This window comes from Phacochoerus africanus, chromosome 8, assembly GCF_016906955.1.
Source record: "Phacochoerus africanus isolate WHEZ1 chromosome 8, ROS_Pafr_v1, whole genome shotgun sequence".
Lineage (NCBI taxonomy): Eukaryota > Metazoa > Chordata > Mammalia > Artiodactyla > Suidae > Phacochoerus > Phacochoerus africanus.
In genome coordinates this window covers 157,954,332-157,965,219 of record NC_062551.1, presented here as the reverse complement: position 1 = coordinate 157,965,219, position 10,888 = coordinate 157,954,332, and the positions used below count along the sequence as shown (strand labels likewise).

At 47.8% G+C, this 10,888-nt stretch overlaps 1 protein-coding gene across 4 annotated transcripts in view; it reads right to left on the bottom strand.

The window, feature by feature from the left end:
- Nucleotides 1-516: 516 nt before the first annotated feature.
- The window catches only part of YIPF1 (Yip1 domain family member 1), a 44,724-nt gene continuing 34,352 nt past the window's right edge, over nucleotides 517-10,888 (bottom strand). For 3 of the 4 annotated variants that reach the window (XM_047789041.1, XM_047789040.1, XM_047789038.1), the window contains one exon: nucleotides 517-688. The gene's annotated coding sequence lies outside the window, so the exon portion shown is untranslated. Of the gene's footprint in view, nucleotides 689-2,724; nucleotides 2,802-10,888 lie in introns of all 4 variants that reach the window. The other variant, XR_007136152.1, reaches the window with a different exon arrangement.

Genomic DNA, 10,888 nt, shown 5'->3' with positions numbered 1-10,888 from the left:
GGGACCAAAGGCTCCCTTAGGTAATCTGTACACAATCCAGAGCAAAGACATCGAGTTAGAATGGATCCATTTCAGAGTTCCTGTCACAGCTCAGTGGTTAACAAACCCGACTAGCATCCATGAGGACATAGGTTCGATCCCTGGCCTTGATCAGTGGGTTAAGGATCTGACGTTGCTGTGAGCTGTGGTGTAGGTCCCAGACATGGCTCGGATCTGGTATTGCTGTGGCTCTGGCGTAGGCCAGCGGCTATCACTCGGATTGGACCCCTAGCCTGGGAACCTCTATATGCCGTGGGTGTGGCCCTAGAAAAGAAAAAAACAAAACAAAACAAAACAAAGATGGATCCATTTCAGGGATGGAGGGTGTACCCAGCAAGAAACACCACATGACGGTGAGAGGCAAGGGTGCCTGAGCAGCCTCGCCCATGCCCTTGTATTCCTCTCCAAATCAGTGCACGGGGACACAACGACGATCTACAGGCGAGGAAGAAGAGCTGAAAGACACATATGCTCAACCACATTTCATTTCTGTTTATTAAATAGGTGATTCAGGCTTCAGGGCAGCACTATCCTGATGTCGGGGGTTGGGGCCATGCCATCAGTGTCCCTGCTGCCTTTGGTCATTCTGCTTTCCTGCAGTGGATGCCATGTCCAAAAGAACACACACTCCGCAAACCGTCAAAGAGAACTGAAAAACAAAAAAAGTAACTTTCTGGGATTCCTGCCGTGGCTCAGCAGAAATGAATCTGACTAGCATCCATGAGGACGCAGGTTCGATCCCTGGCTTCGCTTGGTGGGTTAAGGATCCAGTGTTGCTGTGAGCCGTGATGTAGGCTTGAATCCCGAATTGCTGTCCCTGTAGCTCCTACTCGACCCCGAGCCTGGGAACCTCCATAAGCCAAGGGTGCGGGCCCTAGGAAAAAAAAAACAAGAGTAACTTTCTAGATAAACTTTCCTCCCTATAGAAAGGATTTCTAGATATGCCTTCAACGCTGGAGCCATCTGCCGCCACCAGCTCCCCAAATCTAGGGCCTTGAGCCCTGACTGATAGGCTCCAAGGAAGACTTAATGTTGGAGGAGAGATAATATTTTTTTAAAAGTTTTCCTCTATTACTTTGGAAACCCAGTAACTCTCTCTGACCCAGATCCCAGAACTGCCTTCACCCATCCTTCTTTCTCTCCCCTTTGGGACTGCTCTGTGTTTGGTGCCAGAGGAGGAAAGACAGTATGGAGGGACATAAAAAGATTTATGAAGAGCTGCCTGTGGATGCTGAAACAGGAGGCTGTACGGGGACAGCAGCAGGAGACGAGGCAGCACAAATAGGTCAGGGGGTGATCATGGCAACCCAGGGAGTTTGGGTTTTCTTCGCTAGGTAACAGGAGGCCAAAAAAAAAAAAAAAAAAAAAAAAAAGACAAAAATGGACACAGTGAAAGACACAGATTTACAAATTTTCACAGACCCCTATCGCTACCTACAGGATGGACTGGGAGGAAAGGAAGAGACAGGGAAACCCATCAAGTTATCAGCACAGTCTAAATGTAAGATGATCAGATCTGAATGTGAACTACGGTACTAATAAGACAGATTCGGGAAATATTTCAAAGGCAGAACAGCCAAGTCTTGCTGACAGAGAAGATGTGGAAGATAAGCAGGAGACCTACGCTGATGCTGAGGTTTCTCACTTGGTGACTCAGCGGGTTTCTTAATTAATCCAACAAATACGGATGGAGGACTCACGTGCCAGACCCTGCGTGCGATGATATACAAACATGGTCCCAACTCTCAAGAAACCTACAGTCTAGTAGAAGAAACTACAGGGTAAACAAACACACAAAGCATTAATCATGGGAGTTCCACTGTGGCTCAGCAGGCTAAAAACCCAACATAGTGTCCATGAGGATGCAGGTTTGATCCCTGGACTTGCTCAGTGGGTTAAGCATCCAGTGTTGCCACAAGCTGTAGTGCAGGTTTTGGCTCAGATCTGGCATTGCCGTGGCTGTGGCATGAGCCTGCAGCTGCAACTCCATTCAGCCCCTAGCCTGGAAACTTCCACATACCACAGGTATGGCTCTAAAAAAAAAACAAATGTTCTGTAATTACAATTGTAAGGTACCGTGAGAAGGAATGATTCATAACCTCATTGAGTCTGAAGGCAGGGCCGGTGTGGACAGCAGTGCCATTCACTGAGACAGAAAAATATCAGGAGGATCTGGTTGTTGGGGGGATGAGTTTAGTTTTAACCATAACGAAGGTGAGGCATCTGCTGGTGCACCTAGGTGAGGATTTGTAAGAGATGTGGACATGGAAAGAGGCTAGAGAAATGGGCAAATCCCGGGGCAATGAAGGAAGGTTGCACAGAGGAGTTGCTAAAGCATGCATGGCTTTCCTTTTTCCTAAGTGAATAAGCCAGGCCTCCCTGGCGACCTCATCAGGGGAAATAGCACAGCTGGGTGGCAGCACTTAAGCACACCATGACGGTGAGCCTGAGGCAGCAGGTATCTGCCTAAATCGACTGGCTCTAGAAAAGGAAAGAGTTGCCAACAAAGTATTTGTGAAAAGAGGTTGGAGTTCCCTGGTGGCCTAGGGGTTAAGGATCTGACGTCACTGCTGCGGTTCGGGTCACTGCTGTGGCAAGGGTTTGATCCCTGGCCAGGGAACTTCTGCATGCCATGGGCGCTGCCAAAAAAAGAAAGAAAAAAAAAGTGGTTGCAGAAGGGTGTACCTTGTAATTTGCTGGAATGAAAGAATCTAAAGTCCTGATTGGCCTTCTGGTAAACATCAGCTCTGGTTTCTGAAATGCTAAATAAAGATAGGGACAAATCAGCCCACAGGGCAGGAACTATATTTTCCCAAAAATACACTCTGTTTTTCTCTCATCTTTCTAGCTGTCTGTTCCAAATTAATGTCAAGACTGGAAGAGGGGGCGTTCCCATTGTGGCTCAGCGGTTAATGAACCCAAGTAGTATCCACGAGGATGCGGGATTGATCCCTGACCTTGCTCAGTGGGTTAAGGATCTGGCATTGCTACAAGCTGTGGTATAGGTCACAGATACAGCTTGGATCTGGCATTGCTGTGGCTGTGGCACAGGCTGGCAGCTATAGCTCTGCTTCGACCCCTGGCCTGGGAACTTCCATATGCCACGGGTATGGCCCTAAAAAGACCAAAAAAAAAAAAAGACTGGAAGGGGATATGAAAGCAGAAATTCCCTTCTCCTGCTGCCAACATTTAGTAGGCAGCCTATAGGGCAGAGGCTGGGAATTCCTGGCACGTAGGCTGAAGGTAGCAAGTAAGATGATACTGTCCTTTGTGTCAGCTTCGGTTCATAATGTCACCGTCAACCAGGGCTCCCTTGCCTCTTCCAGGCCTAAGACCTGACTCCTGGGCACCTCTGGCTCCCCACCGTGGTGGTGTCCCTGTGGTACAGGCATGCCCTGCTCCCTTCCTGGCCCCATCCCTGCATCCATGCCTGGACCATGTCGTCATTGCCTGACCTGGGATGTTCCCATCAGAAGTTCCTGAAGTCATGATTCTCTCTTTGACTGGGCAAGGCCTGCTTGTTTGTGTGATGCAGGAGATCTAAAATCAGGGCATCAAATCTGGGAAGGTAAGGACCTATCTCCATTGCTCACCAGTGGTCCAGCACCTAGCACAGACTAGGTCCTCAGTGGATGAATAAGGGTGTCCAAGCAATTTGGCAAATGATCCCAGGAAAGTTCTGAGTGCCACGTAGTACGTATATAACCCTCGCTTGTTCAAATCAAGCTTTTCCCACATGCCTATTGAGTGCTGGGGTTATATTGGTAAATAAAACTCTGACCTCAAGGAACTCTGCCTATGAAGTTACAGTTAATAAGAAAATTGTCGTAATAGAGAAAGATACTAAGAGCTGTAGGAGACCCCAGATAAATAAGTAAGTAATATTACCTGGAGAAGTGAAGCAAAACTTCACCAAGGGGAAAGTATCTGAAACAGGTCCTGAAGAATAAATAGAACGTTTCCAAGGTGACAAGGGAGGGAAAAGGGCATTCAAAGTAACAGTTCCAGTAATTAGAGGTAGTGCTGGTACTGCTACTACCAGATGGTTGTGCGTGATGGTTGCAGTGGGATACAACAAATAATTACATCTGTGAGAGCTCAGTTCAGTGAGAATGAGAGCCTCAGTAAGGAGAAAGGAGATACGGATATAAGATAAAAGCAGTTTAGTAAGAACTCTGTAGTATTACCTAGGAATTGGAAGTATCAGTATGAAATCACAATATATGCTCTGAAAAACAATAATCAAGGAGTGGAGTTCCCATCGTGGTGCAGCGGAAACAAATCTGACTAGGAGCCATGAAGTTGCTGGTTCGATCCCTGGCCTCTCTCAGTGGGTGAAGGATCTTGCTTTGCCGTGATCTGTGGTGTAGGTCACAGACGAGGCTTGGATCTGGTGTGGCTGTGGCTGTGGTATAGGCCGGCACCTGTAGCTCTAATTTGACCCCTAGCCTGGGAACCTCTATACACCATGGGTGTGGCCCTAAAAAGCAAAAAAAAAAAAAAAAAAAAAAAATTGGGGAAACAACACTCATATTTCCTAGCTCTGGACACTGAAAAGGCCTGAAAGTGAAGACCAAGTCAGTTGCAATAAGGACCATTAGCATCTAGATTGTGACCTAGAAATACCATTTCCCCACTGAACAGACCCAGGACTCCTAAGAGAAATGGCTCAGACTGGATCTGGGACAGGAAAAGTTCAAAATAGACCCAAAACATTTGGTCCGTAAAACAGAGAGCAAGGCGGTCATCAGAGACTCCTAGCACTGTGCCAACAGGACCCAGTGGCCAATCTGAAAAGGCTCCCATTGGCCAAATATAGGACAATTTTTAGGACAAATTTTTTTTTTTTGCTTTTTAGGACCACACCTATGGCATATGGAGGTTCCCAGCTGAGGGTCCAATGGGAGCTGCAGCCACTGGCCTACACCACAAGCACAGCAACACGGAATCTGAGCTGCATCTGCCACCTACACCACAGCTCATGGCAACACCAGATCCCTCACCCACGGAGAGAGGCCAGGGATCGAACCCTTGTTCTCATGGATTGTAGTTGGGTTTGTTAACTGCTGAGCCACGAAGGGACCTTCCAAATATAGGACAATTTGATCATCAGGAAGCATATTTGCAATGGACTGAAACTAAGTGGTCATTGCTGCAGAGTGCTGGTGAGCCAATTACTATTTTGAAAGCAGGCAAATGTAGAGAAAAAAAATCATTTAACTTGCTCTTCTTACATAAAGCATACCAGTGGACACCCAAACAGATGAAGGGAAGTTGTTTTATTTTAAAGGGTTGCACCCGTGGCATATGAAAATTCCCAGGCCAGGGGCCCAACTGGAGCTATAGCTGCTAGCCTACGCCACAGACACAGCAACGCAGGATCTGAGCTGCATCTGACCTACACCACAGCTCACGACAACACCAAATCCTAAACCCACTGAGCGAGGCCAGAGATTGAACCTGCGTCCTCATGGATACTAGTCAGGTCTGTTACCACTGAGCAACAATGGGAACTGCAGGGAAATTTTTATTAGAGAAGTATTCTAGCTAATAAATAGAGAAGGAATGGAGTTCCGTTGTGGTGCAGTGGGTTAAGGATCTGGCAATGCGATGGCTTGGGTCGCTGCTGTGGCATGGGTCTGATCCCTGGCCCAGGAATTTTCACATGCCACAGGTGCAGCCAAAAAAAAAAAGAAAGAAAGAAATAAGGAAGGAAAGATAGAACTGAAGTATCACCATTTTAAACCCTAATGAATTAATGGGTCCAAGCTTATTAGTGGCTACTAACATTGAAAAGACGGAGAGAGAGTTCCCGTCGTGGCGCAGTGGTTAACGAATCCGACTAGGAACCATGAGGTTGCGGGTTCGGTCCCTGCCCTTGCTCAGTGGGTTAATGATCTGGCGTTGCCGTGAGCTGTGGTGTAGGTTGCAGACACGGCTCGGATCCTGCGTTGCTGTGTCTCTGGTGTAGGCTGGCAGCTACAGCTCCGATTAGACCCCTAGCCTGGGAACCTCCATACGCTGCGGGAGCGGCCCAAGAAATGGCAAAAAGACAAAAAAAAAAAAAAAGAGAGATAATTAGACATTATGAGTCTATGGATGGGAGAATTTTACGGCACATATCAAGTAGTCTTAAAAACAACAAAATCAAACCTGAATTTGATCAAACCATTAGAAACAACCACCAATTCACAGAAAACAGAGGACAGTGCTATATGTTAAGAGATACCATGGAGGAGTTCCCGTTGTGGCTCAGTGAGTTACGAACCTGACTAGTATCCATGAGGATACGGGTTTGATCCCTGGCCTTGCTCAGTGGGTGAAGGATCTAGCATTGCTGCAAGGTGCACCATGGGCTGCAGATGCGGCTCAGATCTGGCATTGCTGTGGCTGTGGTGTAGGCCGGCTGCTGCCCTCCAATGCAACCCCTAGCCTCGGAACTTCCATGTGTCATGGGTGTGACCCTAAAAGGAGCAAAAAAAAAAAAAAAAAGCTACCATGGAGAAACAATTAGCAAAATCCAGACGGTGAAAAACTATAGGATAAGTGATTTTTCAACAAATTAATGACAAAGGGAAAGAGAAAGAGACAGGTAGAATAGGACTCTGTGATTTAAAAGGCATTTAAAACATAGATCAGGAGTTCCTGTTGTGGCTCTTTGGTTAACAAACCCGACTAGTATCCATGAGGACACAGGTTTGATCCCTGGCCTCTCTCAGTGGGTTAAAGATCCAGCGTTGCTGTGGCTGTGGCGTAGGCCAGCAGCTGTAGCTCCGATTGGACCCCTAGCCTGGGAACCTCCATATGCTGTGGGTGTGGCCCTAAAAAGACAAAAGACCAAAAAAAAAAAAGAGGCAGATCATTCAACTGCAATATGAAATTCAAACACTGAAATGTATTTGATATTAAAGAGTTATTACTTAAGATGTGATTATGCTATTATGGTTAGGTTTTGAAGAACATCTTTGATAGATACAGAGTTTAAGTGTTTATGGATGAAATAATAGGATGTTCCGGGTTTGCTTCAAAATAACACAGGGCGAAGAGGTGAGACATAGATGGGTATCTGGATGAGAGAAGACTGGCCATGAGTTGACACTGTGGAAAGTGAGCAAGGGGAAGAATATAAGAGATTCATGATACTATTCTCTCCACTTCTGTATGTTCAAATATTTTCCATTAAATAAGTCAAGTAAAAGAATAAAAAGTTGGAGTTCCCGTCGTGGCTCAGTGGTTAATGAATCTGACTAGGAGCCATGAGGTTTCAGGTTCGATCCCTGGCCTTGCTCAGTGGGGTAAGGATCCAGCCTTGCCATGAGCTGTGGTGTAGGTTGCAGACGAGGCTCGGATCCCACATTGCTGTGGCTTTGGTGTAGACCGGTGACTACAGCTCCGATTGGACCCCTAGCCTGGGAACCTCCATATGCCGCAGGAAGTGGCCCTCAAAAAGGCAAAAAGACAAAAAAAAAAAAAGAATAAAAAAGTTATTGTACTGATCCACTTGCCAGGCCAGGTTCCCCAATATTCCTCAAAGAAAGGGAACAAAGAAAAAAATTGAGTAAGAAGTTGCCCAAGTTCTCTGGTTGCTCGGCAGGTTAAGAAGCCAGCATCATCAGGGCTGGGGTGTGGTGTGGGTTCGATCACCGGCCTGGGAACTTTCTCATGCTGCAAATTTGGCCAAAAAAAAAAAAAAAAAAAGCAATATTCCAGGAACGGACAATGGATTCTCTGGGCAGAGACATTTCAGACATGGTGTGGAAAGGAACAAGAGACTGGAGAAGAGAGTGTTAGCTATGGTGCGAAATCATGCGGTTTGCACCCTGTGGTAAAGGGGATTATAACATTGAGTTAAAGCTGATTTCATAATAAAAGAATTGACGAAGCCTCGTAAACACATTTACAGCTTTGGCTTACAAAATGAACTTTTGACATGAGAGAGTGAAAGGATAATTGCACACAAACCCTGTGTATCAAATCAGGAGGGTTTTAATTACAAAGGAGTCTCCTGAAGCCCTGTGCTCATCTCTTATTAAAGCCCTTCTCACACTGCAGTGTAATTACCTGCTGGCTACTCTCGCCTGGACAGAGCCACTTGTCACGGCTGGGAGGCAGCCCCCGTCGGGATGAGGTCCTTCAGATATTCCATCCCTCAAGCCAAAGTAAGACCCCCCCTAGCTCACCAGGGTCTTGGCTCAGAATCAGCACTGGCCCTCAGAAGATAAGTTAATTAAAAAAAAAACAGGAAGGAAAAAAAAAGGTGGGGGGCATTCCGCTTGTGGCTCGGCAGTTACAAACCCAACTAGTATCCATAAGGATATGAATTTGATCCCTGGCCTTGCTCAGTGGGTTAAAGACCTGGCATTGCTGGGAGCTATGATGGGGTCACAGCTGCGGATCGGATCTGATGTTGCTATGGCTGGGGTGTAGGCTGGCAGCTGCAGCTCCAATTAGACCCCTAGTCTGAGAACTTCCATATGCTGCAGGTGCGGCCCTAAAAATCATCCCCGCTCCCCCCAAAAAACAGGAATGAAAGAACAAGGGAAGGAAGCAAAGAAGCAAGCCAGATGTTCTTCATCATAGCGTGCTGACTTATGTGGGGTAGCTTCCCTCATTACAAGTAATTGGCGACTTCCCTATGATCCTGAGGTTCCAGGGAGAGGAGGGTTAATGCTTTCCCAGCCATCCTTTCCAGGCTAAGCTGCCAATGTGCAGATTTACATGAGGACGGTTATCTGCAAGATTAGAAGCTATTCTTTTTCAGTGAAAGCCGGGAGTCCAGAGATTACAGTGGGAGGCATGGCCAGCCCATAAATCTGCAGTGCTCGGGGCTCTGGACAGCGCCTCTCATTGGCAAAGCGATTGATGCTTCTGCCCGGGATGCTCTAAAGAAACTGTTCATCACTATCTCATTCAGAGACTTGACACCCAAATGGAGACCCTGACACCCAAGTTTATAGAATCTGAGCAAAGCCCAGAGGTATCAAATCTGTGTAAATCAGGATGGGAGGCCTGCAAGGGCCCTGGGGACCAGGTGCTTCCCAGATGCCGGCTTCTGACTCTCTGCGGGTTTAGAGCGCCTGGGACACTTGGTCTGGAGCCTTCACAATCAAAATGTATGGAAGGAACGGAAGCTTCAGCCCAGGAGCAGGCTGGGCGAGCCCCTCTCCAGGGTGATGTCAGGTATTCTGGGGCAAGGCAGAGAGCCAGGCAACAAAAGCCATTGTGTCCTCCACCTCTGTCCCTCTGCAGCTGAGCTCAGACGTCCTTGTTCCAGGTGACGTGAGCCCACAGCACGTCCCTGTGTCCCCATCAACAGCCTACCTCTTCACCTTCCCAAAAGCCACAGCAAACTGACTGCTCTTGAGACAAACGGGCAACTGGACTGTCCTGCGCAAACTTCAGGACTCGGCTCAAGCCAGACCCCCTCTGAGAAGCCTTCCCCGGGCCGAGTGAGTCAGTGTTTCTGTGTTTCTGTGCTCCCACAGAGCCCATCAACTCACAACTTGGCCTGGGCACTTCTCACATAGCCTGGCCCACAGACTGGTCTCTTCTGATGAGCTGTTTTACCCAGGGACGAAGACGCCTCCAGGCAAACTGGATCCGATTTTCTAGGTCCCCGGGGTCTGAGTGAAGGAATAAATGATGATTTAGGTCTCAGTGATCCAAGCCCCTCTGGTAACAGCCCACATCCGGACGCTTGCCTGACTCTCCAGAGTCACCTCCACCCATGCAGCGACAACAAAGCGCTCGACCTGTCTGTGCTAGGCGGGCATCAGGCCAAGACTGGGGAGTCCACGTGAAAGAAGAGTCCCTTCGCCGTGGATTTCAGTCTGAGACCTTTCCTGCCCTGGGGCCGCCTCTAACTGTCAGTGGAGTCCATTTGCAGGATGAGCTGGACATGTGTGCAGACAATTAAGCGGTGACGCCAGCCAGCTACCACATGCTCCCGCTAAGGCAGTGGGCTCCGAAAACAACCCACTGACGCGGTGGAAGGAAAATATCACAACGTCTATTAATATTTATTTTTCATCAAAAAACAAGGAATTAAGCTTGAATAGTGACTATATGGATTGACAACAGTCTATGTAAATAACTTCGAATATATGCCTATCCCTACAGGTGTGTGCTTGTGGGAGACAGACTTTAAACAGCCTCCATACAATGCGTGTGTATAGCAAACTATCATGATGTATAAAGAGCTCACAATTCTATTGTGAAAAATAAAATAAGGTAAAATGAAATTTTCTTTTTTTTTCTTTTTTAGGGCCACACCTGCGGCATATGGAGGTTCCCAGGCTAGGGGTCGAATGGTAGCTGCAGCTGCCAGCCTATGCCACAGCCACAGCAATGGCAGCATCCAAGCCACGTCTGCAATCTACACCAACGCTCACGGCAATGCCGGATCCTTAACCCACTGAGCGAGGCCAAGGATCAAACTCACAACCTCATGAATGCTAGTCGGGTTCGTTAACTGCTGAGCCATGAGGGGAACTCCGGAAATGAAAAATTTGAAAATTTAAATGGCCTCCAACGATCCTTGCCTCCGAGTATTTCACGCCCTGGTATGTTCCCTCCCCCCGACCGTGGGCAAGACTTGTGACTTGCTTCTAATCAAAAGAATATGGCGGGAGTTCCCGTCGTGACGCAGTGGTTAACGAATCCGACTAGGAACCATGAGGTTGCGGGTTCGGTCCCTGGCCTTGCTCAGTGGGTTGACGATCCGGCGTTGCCGTGAGCTGTGGTGTAGGTTGCAGACGCGGCTCGGATCCCGCGTTGCTGTGGCTCTGGCGTAGGCTGGCAGCTACAGCTCCGATTAGACCCCTAGCCTGGGAACCTCCATATGCCACGG